The sequence below is a fragment of the Armigeres subalbatus genome, chromosome 2 (genome assembly GCF_024139115.2).
Source record: "Armigeres subalbatus isolate Guangzhou_Male chromosome 2, GZ_Asu_2, whole genome shotgun sequence".
Taxonomy (NCBI): domain Eukaryota; kingdom Metazoa; phylum Arthropoda; class Insecta; order Diptera; family Culicidae; genus Armigeres; species Armigeres subalbatus.
The window spans coordinates 273,983,846-274,005,138 of NC_085140.1; the positions used below are offsets into that span (position 1 = coordinate 273,983,846).

Genomic DNA, 21,293 nt, shown 5'->3' on the forward strand with positions numbered 1-21,293 from the left:
TGTGAGGTTGATTTCAAAGCAGAAAGAAAATAAAACAATGATATAAAAAAACATCACCTTCATCCAGTGCTGCCGAATATTTACAACCCTGCTTTTGACAGATAAAATTTTTGATAGATGTTTCGTTGGTCTTGCTGGGGGATTTGTTGGTCTTGCTTGGGAAGCGAATTGTCACTTTTTAGTTTAATTTGATTAATTCGCGAATCGGACGAAGCAAAACATATTTTAGTTACGTTTAGTTAGTTAGTTTTAGTTTAGTTTAATTACTAAAATATCTTTTGACGTTAGGCTTCGTTATTGTCAACGTTATTGTGTTAAATTACTAGCGTTATGAGTTACTTCCCCAGCCATAACGCCCTGTAGCGTAGACACATTCACGAATTCTTTGCGCAAACCTTCCGCAAACGCTCCTGATGCGTCTGCACACAACGGAGTCGCGAACGTCACAAAAGCAGTAAACGCTTCCGCTAACGGTTCTGTCAGTCTCTGACACTGACATGCCTTTACCGTTTGTCGCTTTCTCTCTCTCTCTCGATCTGTTCGCACTCGACTTTGACAGTTCAAAACACGCCTTTGCTCGCGCAAGAAGCATTCGTTGAATCCCGTTCCGCGTTGTCGTTTTTCCATCAGCTCTGCTGCATCGCCGTCGCCTTCGCCTGGCTGCTGTCTGGTAGATTATACGCCGCGCAGTTAGTGGAACAAAGAGGAAAGAAATAAAAAACTAGGATAAAAAAGAGCGATCTTTCACTCCACCGCCCGCTGAAAGGTTCGCCCGTGGCGTAGTTGAGTCGATTCGTTCACACTTCAAGTCAGTTCCATTTTAAACCGTGGCTCAGTCGCTTGTTCACAATCAACAGCAGAATATTTAGTAGGTACTGAAAGTGACCATAAGTAAACCGAGTTTCGGAGTTTAGTGAGGAAATTAGCTTCGTTGCTGTGCATCTGGATAAATTGTACGGGTTAGTTGGATAATAGTTAGGATTCCGGTTGGAGTGGGGATGCGCTATCGTGACCGCAAGGATTCTGCTTGATAGATGTGCCCCGAATTGGAAAAGTGGATGATTTTTCCTGCCGTAGTGATACCTTTCGGAGCCTAAGCTCCGAGAAAGAAAGTTCAAAGCAGTGATGAGAAAAAAATGTGGAAAGGAAGAAAATCCTGCTAACAGAGCCCCGAAATCGAGTGAAGATTTTTCTGCTTGCCTTTGCCTGGTGTGTGTCCGTCCGGCCCCGTGTGTAAACGTGTGAGAAAAAGAAATGGATTGCATCGGGCCATAATGTCGAAAAAAGTTTCTCCCTGATGAAAAGTGATGATATTTTGTGATTAGGCATCGAACAGTGTGAATCGAGAAGTTCGCGATAGTTTGCAAGTGGGCAGACCAGCAAATGTCTTCCGGGTCGGTATGGCAATAAAAGGATTATAATCGAAGGATTCTCCTGTGGATACTTCTCGGCGGAAGGAAGGTGGAAATACGAGACACGCAACTTGATCTAAAAAGGTTCTATGTACTGCACTGTGGGTGAGAGAGTAAGAGGGAAAATAAGTCGCGAAAGGGAATGATCGCATAAAAAACATCACAGGCAGAATCACTCCCTTCGAGGGAAGTGTTGCCGAACTGTCCGACAATTTTAGATGTTTCGTAATTTGAGTTAATTAAGGTTGCCTAATTATAAACCAAAAATATGATAAAGCGTTCAATTTCGAACGAATTAGTTAATATTGGATCAGGATTACTTCTTCTTCTTATTGGCATTACATCCTCCACTGCAACATTACCGCCTCGCTGCTTAGTGTTCATTCAGCACTTCTACAGTTATTAACCGCGAGGTTTCTACAAGTTACCATTTTTGAATTCCTATATCATGAGGCTAACACGATGATACTTTTATGCCCAGGGAGTCGACACAATTTTCAAACCAATAATTTCTTAGACCGGCACCGGGAATCGAACCCACTTTAAATACCTTATTTGTTTTCAATCAATAAATAATACTTTTGTTCATGTTTTGCAAATGGGGTTTGTAAAATCATTAAAAGATCAGTAGAGAACATTTTCTAATTATTGTAATGTATGAATTATTTGTAATTTGTTTACTATTTTGGAAGATCATTATTCACACTTCAACATCTTTTCTCCAAACTGACATTTCACTAAATACATTTATAAAATCCGTCATATCACGTAACATATAATAAGGGGTGAATCGAACCAAATTAATGATTTTTGTCTTTGTATCATAAAGGATTCCCTTGTAAATGATTCTTTATGCTAGGTAAAACCTTGTTCTGGATATTTCTCAAGAAACACATTCATTGTGTATCTTTATTATCATCGTTTGTACATAATTAATAATTATTTCAAGATGTCACTCACGCCATAATAAAAACGGAACAGTCCTGTTGTTATACAGTGACTATTACTACTAGTGCATTAAAATTCATTTATTTAGTCTACATCTAAACAGATAACACTGACGCATCTAAACAGATAATTTGACGCCACAATACACGGTTCGAGGCCGCATCTCTCCATCCTCGTATACGCCCCACGCTCGCCAAGTCGTTTTGCACCTGGTCTGCCCATCTCGCTCGCTGCGCTCCACGTCGTCTCGTACCTGCCGGATCGGAAGCGAACACCATCTTTGCAGGGTTGCTGTACGGAATTCTTGCAACATGCCCTGCCCATCGTACCCTTCCAGCTTTAGCTACCTTCTGGATACTGGGTTCGCTGTAGAGCTGGGCGAGCTCATGATTCATTCTTCGCCGCCACACACCGTCTTCTTGCACACCGCCAAAGATGGTCCTAAGCACCCGTCTCTCGAATACTCCGAGTGCTTGCAAGTCCTCCTCGAGCATTGTTCATGTTTCATGTCCGTAGAGGACAACCGGTCATATTAGCGTCTTGTACATGACACATTTTGTGCGGTGACGAATCTTTTTTGACCGCAATTTCTTCTGGAGCCCGTAGTAGACTCGACTTTCACAGATGATGCGCCTCCGTATTTCACGACTAACATTGTTGTCAGTCCTAGTTGTAGGGGCCCTCCTTAGCCGTGTGGTAAGACGCACGGCTACAAAGCAAGACCATGCTGAGGGTGGCTGGGTGCGATTCCCGGTGCCGGTCTAGGCAATTTTCGGATTGGAAATTGTCTCGACTTCCCTGGGCATAAAAGTATCATCGTTTTAGCCTCATGATATACGAATGCAAAAATGGTAACTTGGCTTAGAAACCTCGCAGTTAATAACTGTGGAAGTGCTAGATGAACACTAAGCTGCGAGGCGGCTCTGTCCCAGTGTGGGGAAGTAATGCCAATAAGAAGAAGATTGTTGTCAGCCGTTAGCAAGGATCCGAGGTAGACGAATTCCTCAACCACCTCGACGGTATCCACGTCTATCGTAACACTGCTTCCCAGGCGGGCCCTGTCGCGCTCGGTTCCGCCCACAAGCATGTACTTTTTCTTTGACGTATTCACCATCAGTCCAACTTTTGTTGCTTCACGTTTCAGGCGGGTGTACAGTTCTGCTACCTTTGCAAATGTTCGGCCGACAGTGTCTATGTCATCCGCGAAACAAATAAATTGACTGGATCTGTTGAAAATCGTACCCCGGCTGTTTCACCCGGCTCTAAGCATGACACCTTCTAGCGCAATGTTGAACAACAGGCACGAAAGTCCATCACCTTGTCTTAGTCCCCGGCGCGATTCGAACGAACTGGAGTGTTCGCCCGAAATCTTCACACAGTTTTGCACACCATCCACCGTTGCTCAGTCTGATAAGCTTCCCAGGGAAGCTGTTCTCGTCCATAATTTTCCATAGCTCTATGCGGTCTATACTGTCGTATGCCGCCCTGAAATCAACGAACAGATGATGCGTTGGGACCTGGTATTCACGGCATTTTTGAAGGATTTGCCGTACAGTAAAGATCTGGTCCGTTGTCGAGCGGCCGTCAACGAAGCCGGCCTGATAACTTCCCACGAACTCATTCACTAATGGTGACAGACGACGGTAGATGATCTGGGATATCACTTTGTAGGCGGCATTAAGGATGGTGATCGCTCGAAAGTTCTCACACTCCAGCTTGTCGCCTTTCTTGTAGATGGGGCATATAACCCCTTCCTTCCACTCCTCCGGTAGCTGTTCAGTTTCCCAGATTCTGACTATCAATTTGTGCAGGCAAATGGCTAGCTTTTCCGGGCCCATCTTGATGAGCTCAGCTCTGATACCATCCTTACCAGCTGCTTTATTGGTCTTTAGCTGTTGGATGGCATCTTTAACTTCCCTCTAGGTGGGGGCTGGTTGGCTTCCATCGTCCGCTGAACTGACGTGGCCATCTATTCCGCTGCCTTGACTTTCACTGCCTGTAATCTCAGCGCCATTCAAATGTTTCTCATAGTGCTGCTTCCACCTTTCGATCACCACACGTTCGTCCGTCAAGATACTCCCATCCTTATCCCTGCAAATTTCGGCTCGCGGCACGAAGCCTTTGCGGGATGCGTTGAGCTTACGGTAGAACTTGCGTGTATCTTGAGAACGGCACAGCTGTTCCATCTCCTCGCACTCCGCTTCTTTCAGGCGGCGTTTCTTCTCCTGAAAAAGGCGGGTCTGCTGTCTCCGCTTCCGTCTATAACGTTCCACGTTCTGCCGGGTACCTTGCTGCAGCGCGACTGCCCGCACTGCGTTTTTCTCCTCCACAATCGTTCCGTCGACTTCGTCCAGCTTCTTCCAGCATTCTCTAAAATATCAGAGAGTGGCACGATTCCCGACCATCATTTAACTTGCCTTTAAAAAGATACTCATTACCATCAATCTTCAGAACAAATGATCTCGTGCAGTGAACGTTGTCGTATGGTCTTCGTCAGCACGAGCATCGTTCACTTTGGTTGTTTTGGTACTCTTTGTGCAATGATGGTTATCCATATGGAAGGACCGTCAATTTTGAGTCTTCTATCAATGTACATAGTTCGGATACAGCTCTGATCATTACATTTGCCTCACACTTTGTATTTAGAACAATGATCTGTTTAACAAATTTCTAGCATCTTCTAAGCATTGCAAGTAATGTGGCCAGCAAGCGTTCTGCGAAACCCCAGAAGTTCTTGGTCCACCTCATCTTTAGTATTGTAGGGTGCTGTCAATATGATACACCGCGCGGCAGTTGTAATGTTTCCAAAAGCGCATTTGCACAAGATTCCACGCGGCGTTTCACATTCGAAAGGAACAACAGCACTCTAGGAAACGCCGCAATGTTATCTCCCCATAAGAATCGAGTATTAAATTCATCCAGGTTTCTTCAACCCGTATAGGCCTTTCTTTCGATAGCACTCCTTGTTCGGTGTGACATTCGGGTCAACGCATGCAGAATATCCCTGAGTAAATCCTTCAAAATTAAGGACGTCGGTGCCTGATTTGCCCAACTGCTCCTCAACGGAGCAAACTTCAGGGTTGACGACAAACTTATCAGTGATCATGCTCATAAACTTATAAGCGTTGTGTTCATTGTAATAGTAGAAAAATATCGTTTTCTTCACCCCTTCTAACGTTCGCTTCGTTTTTCCATAGGTGCATATACAAACACCTTCAGATAGACGAGTAAAGATCTTAACAAATTTTAAAATTTACATAAATCTATATAATAAAAATGAGTTGAGATTTCCTTTCTGATGATTTAACTCGGGAAAGGGTTTTTTTCCCTAATCGATTCGTTTTGAGATCCGCAATTGAGAAAGTGAAAGTTTGTTTCCTGTCCGGTCGTGTTTCCTCAGTAAGCGGATCGGCGGATCGGCCGGTTTTGCTTTGTGCGGAAGGCAAAACGATCGGCCGGTCGCCGTAATTTTGTTCTGCTTTTGCGCGGGTGAGTGAATAAATCAGAAAGTGGAAGTTTCAGACAGCGAGAGTGTTATTTTCCATCCCATAGATCGCATCACTTACCGAAGTGAATCCAGATAAATTATCCTTTGTAATTAAAACGATATCCTATCCCAAGACAATCGTGTAGATGCAGAGGTGTACTCGGTCTCTAGTAGCAACAAGAGTCGGACTAACAATCCTTCCCTTCCTATATGACCGTAAGGACGTGGCCGGCGCCGTTATTGACTTTAGATATTTGAGCTCCCGAAACGTGTACATTGAGAATGGGTAGCTAACCCCAAGCCCCATTTATTGTGTACTCTGTACAATTTCGCAAGTTCTAGTCAATCGCGGAGTAGCAACTACGAATTGTGCGGTCATAATGCTCATGCTCATGCTAACCGATTCGTTTTGGGATCCGCAAGGTTTGCATATACAAAAAGTTGGTATATTAAACGGGAAAATGTAAATAGTCAGAATACAATTTTGGATCAGCTGTTGAAGAAAACAATACAAACACACGGAAATTGATCTAGACTGCGGTGCTGCAAAAAGTTCAGTATGTGACATTTTCAACATAAACAAAGCTGGCATAGCAGTGTTTCTTTCGCTAGTACAGAATTAAAAAACCTTCCGATCGGAAACGTTTGACTTTTGCCCACCAAAGCTCAAACGGCGTTGTTGTCACAGAACTTGATAAAAGATGATTCTTGAATTGCGAGCCAAGTATCGCAAGTAACAAACTACCTACGGATGTCATGTTTTAGTTTTTCGTTGAGGAGATCAAATTTTTGACTCTGAGTATAGAAAACAGCATGAAGATAATTGAACTGACTACAATAAAAAAAAGTCCAATGGGTCGGCTGTTCTGGATCGCACGGCTTGGGTCACCCAACTTTATATGTTTGTTGCACTTTCGAAACAAAATATGTTCCCATATGCTTTCCGAGGAAAGAGATTAGTACGATTTCGTCTCAGAAAACGAAAAATATCGCCAATTTCAAACACACGAGGACTAAAATCCAGTGGATTTTATCTCAAACGAGAAGCTACCTCAACAATGATAAGCAATTGTCACAATACCTCAACAAGGAAGATGAAAATGTACAAAAGTAATTCCGTATCCAGTTGAAAATCAGGAAGTTCAATCATATTTCTATGATTGCTTCTAAAAGTGGAGCGTCGAACAAGGTGGCTCTTTGATTCTAGTAGATTGCTAGTTCCGTCTGTTCGTGATAAAACGCTTTGCTTTAGCTCAATTGCCAGCGGGGACTTGGTCAACGCTAACCACACTTCCTTCGCCTTTTTCGTAACTCGGATTACGCCAAATTGGTTGTACTGGTAGCTGTAGCTGTAAAATTGTAACCTACTTTGCCAGGGCCGCTGCTTACGCTTCTGCTGCCGGAGGGTCGTTCTTGAGATATGTTTGCAACTCTCAAAGATTAAGCAGCGTGTAGCTCCAGTTTTTAAAATTATCAATAATTTATTATTTCTGGTTTGTAGAGATTGCTTTGATTAAAACTATATTTGAAACATGGCTGATTTCTTCGGCATCTCAACCAAAATATTATATTGAAATTGTAAATTAAAACACGGGATTTTTATTTAAATTTAATCTATATAATAAAAATGCGTTGAGATTTCCTTCCTGACGATATAACTCGCGATGATTTTTTGTTTTGTATACAAAAAGTTGGTGAATTTAACGGAGAAATGTAAAAATCATCAGAATACAAGTTTGAGTCAGCTGTTGAGGAAAACAAAACAAACGCACGGAAATTGATCTAAAGTTTGGTGCTGCAAATAGTTCATTGTGACATTTGCAAAACCTAGGCAAAGCTGGGATTCTTTCGCTAGTTAAATATAAATTTTAACAGAGAATTTGGAGGTGTCCAAGTTGTGGGGAGGAATCCAAAATATGTTTCCCTGTTCAGAACAAGAGAAATTTGCATTTCAGAAAGTTGCAATTTTCTAGAGAATGATGTACGAGAAGATAAAAAAGCTTCTCAAGACAGATAAATATGGAAAGAATTTAAAAAGGATGTTTAAATTTTCTCTCAAATAATTATTTCAACGCAATCTTCAATTAATACAAAAGGGCGATTTTGAATTCAATCAAGAAACGCAGCTTATTTTTTTATGATCTTTTCGTTTCAGAATTGGCACCACTGGCAGTGATCAGGCCCTCGTCTGTTTCTGTCTTGTTTCCTCCGCTCGTCCTCTTCCATCGCGATTCGCTGAATGTTGTTGCTGTTGCTTGTTTGGTCTGGTGTGGTGGTTGGTTGGTGGACTGTGGAACGAGTCACCAAATGATTAAATTCTTTAAAATGCGATTAAAACAGGGAGATTGCTTTGAGTACGAATCATAAAGCAATCTATGGTACATAATTTTTAATACAAATGAAATGATAAGAGATTCGAGCAAACGCACCTCGCGCAACAAGCATTTATCAGAACACGAACTTAATATGACAAGAATATTATTTGCATTGTCCATTTGAATATTTGAAAAGAAACAGAATAATGCCTCTCGAATGCATGATATAATTTATCGAAAATATTACATTGAAAAGGTAAGAACGCTAATTAATCTACCTAGTGGCAATGGCAACTTGTTGCGAGTAAATCGGCAAATGCTAAGGTCCAAAAAGGATGTCTACAATATCGTGCGCAAACGCGTCAAGACAAACAAAAATCCTGTGGCTAATATTCTGCTTCACGAGTGCTTGAACGCACTCCGCATCGCTCGACGCACACATTCCATCGCCCTTATACTGGACAAATCGTGCATTCAAAAAGATAATTAGGGCTGTTCGCTGAAAGCTGGTTCTATTATAGTGATTTTTTCTTGATGGGAAGTTAATCACTCAGTTCGGTCCAATGACCCTTTCTATAAAACGACAATTTCGACCAAATAGCCCTTTCTGCCTACTATTTGGACTAAACGGAATTTTCGACCGTTCAGTAAACGACATTCTCAGTCGTATGACCCGTTTGGCGAAATGACATTTTCGGCCATATGACTTGTTCGGCCAGAAAACAAATTCGATCGTATGACCTTTTGGGCAATGGTGTTTTCAGTGATATGGCCCTTTCTGTCAAACAATTTCAGCGAAACGGAATTTTCGGCCATGTGACCTTTCGAGCAATCGACGTATATGGCCGTTTGACCAAATAACCCTTTTCGCCTATCGACAAAATCGGTCAAATGGCCCTTTCTACCAATCAACAAATTCGACCAGCCGGCGTTGTCGCCTAAATGATTTTTTCGACCAAACGACTCTATCCGCCATTTTTTTTAACTTTATTATAGTGATTTTTTCGAAAATAAGAAGTTCATCACTTTATACACCAAATGACTATTTCGACTAAACGACATTTTCGACCATATGATTCGTTCAATAATTGACACTTACACTCTACAGTCGTATGACCCGTTTGGCCAAATGACATTCTCGGTCAAATAACCCTTTTCGATGAACGAAATTTTCGACTAAATGACTTTCTTGTGACATTGTTCCACCAAACGACAAATTTGGTCGTATGATATTTCGGCCATTGGTATTTTCGGCAGAATGGTCCTTTCTACCAAACGACAATTCCTAGACATCTTCGGTCAAATGACCTAATCGACCATATTTCCTCTTTCTTCAGCTAGCCTTGCTTGAGCTTGATTGACTGCTCGTAGTTGCTACTCCATTATGACCAGATCAGCTGTTCTTGCACAGGGAACCAACAGATGTTTGCTTGGGACTAGCACACATCTTCAATGTACAAGTACTGGTGATCTCATTTGTTAGGTCATACTGGCGCCTGCCACGTCAGAATGCAAGTCAATGTAGGGAAGGGGGATGAAATGATGATGCAATCACTCGCCCACTGCAAGCGATTGCTAGAACATGAGAAATAAAGAGAAAGATACAAAGTAGGAGAATGGAACGGACCTGGGATTGAACCCACGACCTCCTGCGTATAAGGCAGAAGCAGTAGCCATATGACTAACAAGCCCGCTTTTAACCTCTTTCTTCAGCTAGCCTTGCCAGCAAAAACGTTGGATCCGGTGATGGCGAGATCGATTCTCGGTCTGGTCAAGGATGTTTTCGGGATTTACTTGTACAATGGCGAACATAAAAAAACTTTCAATTAATAACAAATGGGATGCTAGTAGAATACAAAGATGAAAAGCCAAGTTCCAGTTGGAATATAGAGCCATTGGCAAAGAAGAAGAAGAAGGCGCTTTCTTCCAAGCGACAATTTTGACCAAACAGCCTTCTCAGCTAAATGACTTTTTAGCCAAATGACCTTTTCGCCCAAATGACCCTGTCTACTAAACGATAATTTTGGCCAATCGAAAATGCGTTTTTGACCATGATAAACGAATGCAAGAAATGGTAACTTGGTTTAGAAACCTTGCCTTTAACAAATGTTGCAGTGCTTATTGAATACTGCAAGATGACTTTGTTCCAGTGAGGGATGTAACGTCAATAAAAAGACTAAGACCAATTCCGCCATTTCGGCTAAACAGCATTTCTGGTCAGATCTCTGTCGGCCAGATGGGTTTCGATCTAATGGTTTGTTCGGTCAAATAGTATTCGGTAAAAAAAAAAGTTCGGTCAAATGGCTTTCGGGCGAATGATTTTCAGAATCTCGTCTCGTTTCTTCCTATTAAAAATGTGTCCAATCAAACTGTGGTTTCAAATTCCTACCTAACATAGTTCAATTTGCTCGCAACAAGTTAAATGCAATGAAGAGTTCCAATCTGTCTGCATTGAGGTTTCTGGGTTGAATAGCTTGTCAACAAAACAAAAACTGATTATATGTTCTATCAGCAGGGTCGTTAAAGCTGACTAACGAATATAAAATCGACATTGTTGTTTCATAAAAGGGCGAAAGTCGCAAACGTAAACATTGACTTCTTCTGCTGATTCCAGGGAGATTAGAGACTTCTGGCGGTATTTTCTACTTCTGTTCGATAGAAGTGATTGTTAGCTGAGAACGGTCTTAGTTGTTGAGGAATTTGCAGGAAAGGCATTGTTTACGTTTGCGACTTTCGTCCTTATGAAACAACAGTGTCGAAATATGAAAAACTATTTTATTCCAAAGTTTAAACAATTACATACAACAAAGAACCATATCCAGCCCACAGCGTCTGGCTGGGCATTGATTTAACAAAGCACTAAAACCGTAAACAGTTCCAGAACAAGGAAACGCAACAGACTGAGGATGAAACTGTTCAACCATACACAATGTCACATACCACACCACTTCTGGATTGTTGAAAAGAGAAAACTTATGTCATCCGCGTTTAACTCCAAAATAGACCTAACTTGCGGAATCGCTCCTCACCGCGCGCTGTTGTTCAACACACTTGTCCATCACACCGCTCTCCCGCCCGTGCCCTTGTCCACTCATTTGCACCGAACTGTATCACGGATGAAGTTGGCCAACACAAAAGTTGCAACGTAGCGAAAATTGACTCTCCATCACGATTTAGATTGGACGTATGTATTGCAGGCGCAGCCAGCGGACACCACCGTCCTGTGCAGGCCGCAGTCCTCGCCGGGCGGTCGCTGCTCCATTCCTGGTTGGGAAACTCTCCTATTCATTGTCACCCGCGCCGCCGCTCGAAGTTTGTCGGGGGTCGTCTTCACTCGACAGCGGGGGCATGGACGGTTGGTTGGTTGTTGGGAAGTCTGTCATGGGCAGTAGCAAGTGAGTGAACGACGATGAGGACGACGATGACGACGACGTCGACCAAATCAGTCGCAAAAGAACAGGAATAGTGGCATTCCGTTTCGTTCTTTCTCCTTTCTGCTATTGTCGTTGGCGTCCTCGTCGTCGTTTTGTGTGGGCAGAAATGTAAACTGGGCGTATATTTACTAGAAATGTAGTACCAATATGATATGATTTAAAGCATTTTTCCTTCCTATTTGTTTAAGACATTATTTTTATCCCTTTATCGCCAATTTACTGCGCTTAGTAAAAATAATAATCCAAAAATATTCTAATGATGCAAATTGACTAGTCTTATTACTTGACAAGCTTCATTTCAGTTTTGGAAGTTCTATTTTTCGCAACACTTCATGTTTCATCCCAAAACAAAACTCCATCAATTTACAAACTAATCTCACATTTCTAATCCATCTGCAGCCCATTGCATCTCTACACACTTTGGTATCAGTAAAGCTGTGCCATTTACTAGCTGGTGCGATGTTGTGGTGTAGTGCGCTGTGCACGGCGGTAGTGATTGACCGCCTATCCCGTGCCACCACCCCAATGCCCATCTTCATAGTCACATACTCCACCGAGTGGCAGCTCCCAGCTCACGCTTGTTCGTTTCGCTGAACTCGAACCGCTGGCAACTGACAGATGATGGGGTTGGCTGGGGGGAAAGAACCCAATGAAGAATAAACTTTATTTCCTTTTTGCTTTCGTTCTTGACTGGTTCGATTGCTCCGTGGGCACGTTGTGTGCTGAACCTACGACGCACGTAGGGGCGGTTGTCTTTTAATCGTGGCGAAAATGTTTGAGCATTTTGAGCGTTTTATCATGAGCTAAGGTTTCATTTAATTGGTGTGCCTCATCGTAATAAAAATAAACGGAAATATGTTTAGATGAATGTTGTGTTAAAATAAACAAAACCCATGGGTCAGCCTATTCCCACTCATAAAAGAAACTTTTGAGATACGAAGACCCGCAGTATCGTATAACAAATTTGTAAAATGGTGTAGCACAGTCCGGAAAAACGCCGATCTTATTTGAGACATCGTTATTTCTGAGATCCATTATTCTACTAAATTCTGGTCATTCGGTTGTACCGCGTCTTTGTCGCAGGTAGACCCGTACGTTGGACCTGCATGCATATGACGTTTCGCGACCGGATCAGATCTTTGATGAGTATTCCGATAGAATGTGGTTCACCTAATTACAGACAGGAATATATTGCCCCAGATCGGCGGGAATCCCTTCTTCTGTGGCGTACATTTCGGACAGTGTTCCAAGCCGAGTTCTTAGAATACGATCGGTCTGGAGGTATTTGCCGTTTTTGCTTCCTAAATTGATTTATGTAGCCGGGAAGTCGGAATGGATCCCCTTCATGGTAGCATATGAGGTGCGAAACGGAATGAAGTGCAATACATACAGTGATCCGAGACAATAGATATCTTTTGAGTTTTTTTTGCAATCCTGAAGATGCATCCGAGTGTTCGAGATGCTTAATCGACGATATAACAAACGTGTTGTTTCTTCTAAAAGCTAAAACCGCCCAATAATCATTCCCTCTTTCTAACTAACTACAAGGGCATAATGGGCGCCGTTATTAATCATTTGAACACTGAAACTTGCACACTGAGAATGCCTGGACAATCCCAGTCAATCATTCAGTTGATCCTTTGTGCAATTTCACTGATTCTAGTTAATCACGCAGTAGCAAGTGTAATCAGTCAAAGCTAAGCTAAGATAAGCTAATATAACAAACGTGTTGTTTGTAGGAGAATTGAGTATCGAGAAGTACTTGAAAATGCTTCTCATGGCTGACGCACGGAAATTCACTTTCCAAAAAGCTGTAATTCTCGGGTACTTATTCAAAAGGACGTATGTGATTTGTAAACAAAGATTCAAACGTCGATTTGTCCGATCTGATGGCACTCCCACGCAAACCAACACCACTAACAGGTAGCCGAAGCCTTCCCCTAACCATCTAAGGTGATGGTTTGCGTGGGAGAGCAATCAGATCGGACAAATCGACGTCTGAATCTTTGCTTACCAAATCACATAAGTCCTTATGAAAAAGTACCCGAGAATTGAATCAATTCGAATTGAAAAAGGCCAACGAAAATTTCAAATAAGAATCTCACGGTGATGAATCCTCCCAAAACAGAGAATCCAATTGGCAAAAAGCAATAAAAAAAAAAAACTGCGGTTCGATCTCGATCGCTTGGGCGAAGTAAGAGCTTGCGGGGTGGTACGTGAAAAATTCTAATAAGTAACGTCGTCTCGTATTGCATCTCTGAAAATATGCCACTGATCACTAGAACCGTTCTCAAACGCCGAACAATATGTGCAGGTTGAAATCGCTGTTATTTTGCCTGTCTTGGTATGATAGTCCCCACGCTATCAGCCAAGCCGTTCCTGGGTGGACGTTAGGCAAAATAACAGCGATTTCAATCAATATTGTTCACTGATGGCCCTTGCACACTTTAACCTTCTATAAAGAAAAAAATTTCATACTTGTCGCTCACTTGCGATATCTTTCATTTCTGTTCTTCATTACTTTCGATTGCTCCCTTCTACTTTGAGCTTAGTGCGTATGTACTCACCGAAAAAAGCCAACGAAAATTTCAAATAATTCGAATTGCTTATCCGTTGAAAAAGTGCGTTAACGATTAATCGTTGTTTCGTACACCAATCAGCAATGGTGGAGAGGCAATCTTTGGACGAAATTGTTTGGAGGTATACCTTAGAATCATTCGCAAAAGATATCCAGTTAGTTTTCATCACTACGTGAAAGTCACTTTAGCAGGTTTCCAGTGGTTCTAAATTTATACATTTTTCTAATGCAATCGCTTTTGCAATGGTTTTTACCGCAGTGAACAGGTCAGTGTAAACAACGATGAGTTGAGCACCCTTAACCATAGACTAGCAATAAAGTCGTGTCGATCTTCACTCAAATACTGCTCGCTTTGCGCCCGGAGAACACCCATAATAATCAGTTCAAACAACTAGAATACAGCACTTAAGGTGTATTGGCAGCGGATTATACTGTTTCAAAATAAGATTTCTAGTCAAATGTATCCGTAGAGTTACTGTGATGTACAATAAACTATTTTTTAACTTCCTTGGACGTCCTAGGCCATCCATACTATCCTTGAGTTCAGAACTTCAAATCTACAGCTGCAAAAAAGCATTTTTTTCGTTACTCAAAGTTTATTTGAGTATTCAACCGTTTTCATTTCATCTTATAGGAGGTGATAAAAGTACCGCAATGTACTTCTGGGATATTCTGTGTTATCCAAACTATTCTTGAGTTCGAGGCTTGAGATGTACAGCTGCTTAGAAGCCATTTTTGGTACTCAAAGCTTCGATATGCATTCAATCATATCCATTACATCTCCGGAGAGATCAACAGATATCGATGAAACGATTTGGGATGTTTTGCGTCATCCGAACTGTCCTTGAGCTCGGAACTTGAGATCTACAGCTGCAAGAAAATCATTTTTCAGTACTCAATGCTTCAATATTCATTCAATTATATCCATTACACCTCCCGGAAGGACAAAGGCTATCGTAGGATAGTTTTGAGATATTCTGGACAATCCAAACTGTCCTTGAGTTCGGGGCTTGAGATCTACTGCTGCTTAAAAGCACCTTTCACTACTCAAAGCTCTGTGTTGAACTTAGTTTACAATTTAAAAAACACACTAATAAAGTTAAAAAAAAAAAAACTACTCAAAGCTTCAATATGCATTCAATCAGGCTGATACAAATATTTAAAAACAATTATGCCCCCCTCGGATTTTTTTCGCCAAAAAATAATTATTTTAGGAGGGCAACAAATTAAAATTCGAATAATTTTGAGGTTGAAAATCATGCTTTTACTAATCCGAGAAGCTTTTTGATTTTTTTTCATTTGGTATTTGTTTTTTCATCCCCCTCTTGACCTTTCGGAGACCAGTAGGACACAATGATGATTAAATATTTGTAACGGCCTTATATCCATTACACCTTTCGGGAGGTCAACGGATATCGTAAGATAGTTATAAAATATTCTGGGCAATCTGAATTTTCCTTGAGTTCGGGACTCGAGATCTATTGCTGCTTAGAAACTCTTTACGCTACTCTAAGCTTCAATATCCGTTCAATTATATCCATTGCACCTCCTGAGAGGTCAACGGATATCGTAAGATAGTTTTAAGATATTCTGGGCAATCCAATTATTATTTATTTATTCAGACTAAGGCCGAAGTGGCCTGTGCGGTATATAAGAGTCTTCTCCATTCGGCTCGGTCCATGGCTACACGTCGCCAACCACGCAGTCTACGGAGGGTCCGCAAGTCATCTTCCACCTGATCGATCCACCTTGCCCGCTGCGCACCTCGCCTTCTTGTGCCCGTCGGATCGTTGTCGAGAACCATTTTCACCGGGTTACTGTCCGACATTCTGGCTACGTGCCCGGCCCATCGCAGTCGTCCGATTTTCGCGATGTGAACGATGGATGGTTCTCCCAACAGCTGATGCAATTCGTGGTTCATTCGCCTCCTCCACGTATCGTCCGCCATCTGCACCCCACCATAGATGGTACGCAGCACTTTCTTTTGGAAAACTCATAGTTTGCGTTGGTCCTCCACGAGCATCGTCCAGGTCTCGTGTCCGTAGAGGACTACCGGTCTAATTAGCGTTTTGTAGATTGTCAGTTTGGTACGGCGGCGAACTCTATTCGATCGGAGCGTCTTGCGGAGTCCAAAGTACGTACGATTTCCAGCCACTATGCGTCTCCGAATTTCTCTGCTGGTGTCATTTTCGGCAGTCACCAGTGAGCCCAAGTACACAAATTCTTCTACCACCTCGATTTCGTCACCACCGATGCAAACTCGCGGTGGGTGGCTCACATTGTCTTCTCTTGAACCTCTTCCTATCATGTACTTCGTCTTCGACGTGTTGATGACTAGTCCGATCCGCTTAGCTTCCCTCTTCAGTCTGATGTAGGCTTCCTCCATCTTCTCAAAGTTACGTGCCATAATATCTATGTCGTCGGCGAAACCAAATAGCTGGACGGACTTATTGAAAATTGTACCACTCGTGTTAATCCCTGCTCTTCGTATTACACCTTCCAAAGCGATGTTGAATAGCAAACACGAAAGACCATCACCTTGCCGTAACCCTCTGCGGGTTTCGAAGGGACTCGAGAATGCCCCTGAAACTCGAACTACGCACATCACCCGATCCATCGTCGCTTTGATCAACCGTGTCAGTTTATCCGGAAAACCGTGTTCGTGCATTAGCTGCCATAGCTGGTCCCGATCGATTGTATCATATGCGGCTTTGAAGTCGATGAATAGATGATGTGTGGGCACGTTGTATTCGCGGCATTTCTGCAGTACTTGGCGAATGGCAAACACCTGGTCCGTGGTGGAGCGTTCGCCCATAAAACCCGCCTGGTACTGCCCCACGAACTCCCTTGCAGTTGGTGCTAGTCGACGGAATAAAATTTGGGAGAGTACCTTGTAGGCGGCGTTCAGCAATGTGATTGCGCGGTAGTTGCTACAATCTTCCAACCTTCCATCCACTCCTGCGGCAAAACTTTCCCCTCCCAAATCTTGGTAATGACCCAGTGCAGCGCTCTAGCCAGTGCCTCACCACCGTGTTTAAATAGCTCTCCTGGTAGTTGGTCAACCCCAGGGGCTTTGTTGTTCTTCAGCCGGCCAATCTCCTCCTGGATTTCCTGGAGATCCGGAGCCGGTAGAATTATGTCCTGCGCGCGTTCTCCCAGGTCCATCACCATACCGCCATCTTCGTCTGCCACATCGCCATTCAGGTGTTCTTCGTAGTGCTGCCGCCACCTTTGGATCACCTCACGCTCGTTCGTAAGAAGGTTCCCGTTTATGTCCTTACACATATCGGGCTGTGGCACGTGGCCCTTACGTGAACGGTTTAACTTCTCATAGAACTTTCGTGTGTTATTAGCGCGGTACAGTTGCTCCGTTTCTTCACGGTCTCGATCTTCCTGCTGGCGCTTTTCCTCCGGAAAATCGAGTTTTGTCTGTTCCGCGCCTGTTTATATCGTGCCTCGTTCGCCCTCGTGCGGTGTTGCAGCAATCTCGCCCATGCTGCATTCTTCTCTTCCACTAACTGCTCACATTCGCCGTCATACCAGTCGTTTCTCTGATCCGGGGGCACCGTGCCAAGTGCAGCGGTTGCGGTGCTACCAATGGCGGATCGAATATCTCTCCAGCCATCTTCAAGAGATGCTGCGCCTAGCTGCTCTTCCGTTGGAAGTGCCACTTCCAGCTGCTGCGCGTATTCTTGGGCTAGTCTACCGTCTTGTAGCCGCCCAATGTTAAGTCGCGGCGTCCGACTTCGACGCGTGTTGTACACCGTCGAGAGTTTTGAGCGCAGACATACTGCAACGAGGTAGTGGTCGGATTCAATATTCGCACTACGGTAAGTGCGGACGTTCGTGATGTCGGAGAAGAATTTACCGTCGATTAGAACGTGGTCGATTTGGTTTTCCGTTTCTTGATTAGGTGATCTCCATGTGGCCTTGTGGATATTTTTGCGGGGAAAGAAGGTGCTTCGGACTACCATTCCGCGGGAGGCTGCAAAGTTTATGCATCGTTGGCCGTTGTCATTCGATACGGTGTGCAGACTATCCGGTCCGATGACCGGTCTATACATTTCCTCCCTTCCTACCTGTGCGTTCATGTCACCGATGACGATTTTAACGTCCCGCAGTGGGCATCCATCGTATGTCTGCTCCAGCTGTGCATAGAACGCTTCTTTCTCGTCGTCGGGTCTCCCTTCGTGTGGGCAGTGCACGTTGATGATGCTATAGTTGAAGAAACGGCCTTTAATCCTCAGCTTGCACATCCTTGCGTTGATTGGCTGCCACCCAATCACGCGTTGGCGCATCTTACCCAGCACTATGAAGCCGGTTCCCAGCTCGTTGGTGGTGCCACAGCTTTGATAGAAGGTAGCCGCTCGATGCCCGCTTTTCCACACTTTCTGTCCTGTCCAGCAAATCTCCTGCAGCGCCACGACGTCGAAGTTGCGGGGATGTAATTCATCGTAGATCATCCTGTCGCAACCTGCGAAACCTAGCGACTTGCAATTCCATGTTCCAAGCTTCCAATCGTGATCCTGTATTCGTCGCCTCAGTTTTTGCCGATTATATCGAGTCGCATTATCTCTTATATTGTTCGTAATGATTGGTTTTCTAGGCGGCTTATTGGGCCTGCGCAAACCTCCTGTCTCGTCGGAGGGCCGTCGTGTCAGGGCTGTTTAGCGTCCCACCTAACACCAGGACTTGGGCTTGTGCGCTTTGAGCGGCACACGGTCGCTTTGGTGGAGCCTACTTGCGGATACATGCAGCTTTTTATAGAGGTTTAACAGGGCCCACTGTCAAACCCCACCACATCCTAGGCAAGCCCCACAACTCGCAGATGGCCTGGGGAGGGATCGTCAAGCCCTTGGACATAGTCCCTGCTGCCCGCAATCTAAAACGGGCAATCCAAACTGTCCCTGATATTGAGATTTGAGATCTACAGCTGTAAGAAAATCGTTTTTCATTATTGAAAGGATGTAAACAGATATCGTAGGATAGCTCTTTTCGGTTCTCAAAGCTTCAATATGCATTCAATTATATCTATTACACCTTCTCGGAGGCCTACGAGTATCGTAAGATATTTTTGAGATATTCTGAGTCACTCAAACTATCCTTGATTTCGAGACTTGAAATCTACAGCTAGCTCTTTCGTCACTCAAAGTTTCTAAATGTATTTACCCATGTGCAGTACAGCTCCTTGATTGACAATGTACATCGTAAGATAGTCTTTATATTTTCGGCATCCTCTAAACTTTTCAGAACTATAGCTGCATTGAAGGCTTTTTTTGTTGCTCAAAGTTTCGATATGTATCCAACAATGTGCTTTACATCTCCTATAAGACGAAAAGACATTGTAAGATAGTTTTTAAATATTCTGAATTGTCCAAATTTTTCTTGAGTTCGGGACTTTAAATCAACAGCGTTTGTAGCGTTTTTCGCTACTTATAGTTTCGATACGTGTTAAACCATTTTCATTACATCTCCTCGAAGTTATCATCCTTGTTTATATCGGCTGATTGTCTGGAAATGCTGTAAATCACAAAAACTGTCCTTTAGTTCGGGACTGCAACTAAAAAGCCTTACCAACTAACCATGTCTCCTGGTCTTCAGGAATATGTTATGGACATATTTGAATACATATCCAAGCTTCTAATGCCGAGAAAAGATTATTTCGTTACTGTAGATAACAAGTTTTGAACTCAAGGACAGTTTCAATTACCCAGAATATCCCAAAACCATCTGAACATGTCTCCTGATCTTCATGAATATGTTATAGATATGGTTGAATACATATCCAAGCTTGGAGCGACGAAAAAAGCTAGAGTGGCGGCTGTAGATCGCAAGTTCTAAACTCAGGGACAGTTTGGATGACCCAGGATATCACAAAACCCTCTTATCATGTCTCCTGATCTTCACAAATATATTATGGATATAATTGAATACATATCCAAGCTTGAAACGACGAAAAAAGCTAGAGTGGTGGCTGTAGATCGCAAGTTTTGAACGCAAGGGCGGTTTGGTAGACCCGGGATATCACAAAACCATGTTACCATGTCTCATGATCTTCTGACGTATGTTATGGACATGATTAAATACATATCCAAGCTTAGAGTAAGCGGAAAAAAGCTAGTGTCGTGGTTGTAGATCGCAAGTTCTTGACTCAAGGACGGTTTGGATGACTCCCAAAACCATCTGACCATGTCACTTGATCTTTGGGAATATAATATGGATATGGTTGAATACATATCCAAACTTGGAGTGACGAAAAAGCTCGCATGGTAACTTGTAGATCGCAAGTTCTGGACTCAAGGACAGTTTAGATGATCGAATACATCCCGAAAAAATATTTGTCCATTATTAATCACGAAAACAAATGGAACATATCAAATTTACTAGATAAAAACGCTTCGAGGCTGAAAGGGTTAAATACTGAACTATTGTACATCTAAAATTTTTGTTTCTCAATACATCTCTCCAATGATTTGAGGCATAAAGGAACCAAATTTTGCAAAACCCAACTGACTAACTTTTTGAAATATTCCAACGATCGTTTTATTTCAATAAAAAGTATATGGAACCACATAAAAATTTTGAAGGAAAGTATTTTTACTTCAACTAAGTTTTTCAAGTTCCATACAAAATTACCATTTGTGAAGAGCAGCCAACAGCATATTTTCTCGTGGCACACGATAGGAAAAGAGCGATGGAAACAGCACATTTACATTTGCAAACACGAAATTACCAAATATATAAATGGAAATCAAATTTAATTCCTCCAGGAATTTATTTGAATATTCCTTCAGGATGTCCACTGCATATTCCTCCAGGAACTCGTCCGGATAGTCCTTCGAAAATGCATCCAGGAATTCCACTGGATATTCCTGGATATTCTTCTAGGAATTCCTTAGAATATTCCTCCAGATATTCCTTCGGATATGCCTCCACAATTTCTCCCGGATATTCCTTCAGGAATTCCTCCGAATATTCATTTGAATATTTCTCCAGGAATTCGTTGGGATAATCATTCAAGAATTCTTTCGGATATTCATCCAGAAGTTTCTCCGAATATTTCTCCAGGGATTCATCGAATCATTACTCGAATCCTGCTTATTTGCAAACCTTTGTAAA

At 42.7% G+C, this 21,293-nt stretch overlaps 1 long non-coding RNA gene across 3 annotated transcripts in view; it reads left to right on the forward strand.

The window, feature by feature from the left end:
* The first annotated feature begins 814 nt into the window (after nucleotides 1–814).
* Nucleotides 815–21,293, forward strand: part of LOC134216367 (uncharacterized) — a 101,561-nt gene continuing 81,082 nt past the window's right edge. For 2 of the 3 annotated variants that reach the window (XR_009980634.1, XR_009980635.1), the window contains exon 1: nucleotides 815–959. This is a non-coding gene — a long non-coding RNA (uncharacterized LOC134216367). The remainder of the gene's footprint in view (nucleotides 960–21,293) is intronic. The other variant, XR_009980636.1, reaches the window with a different exon arrangement.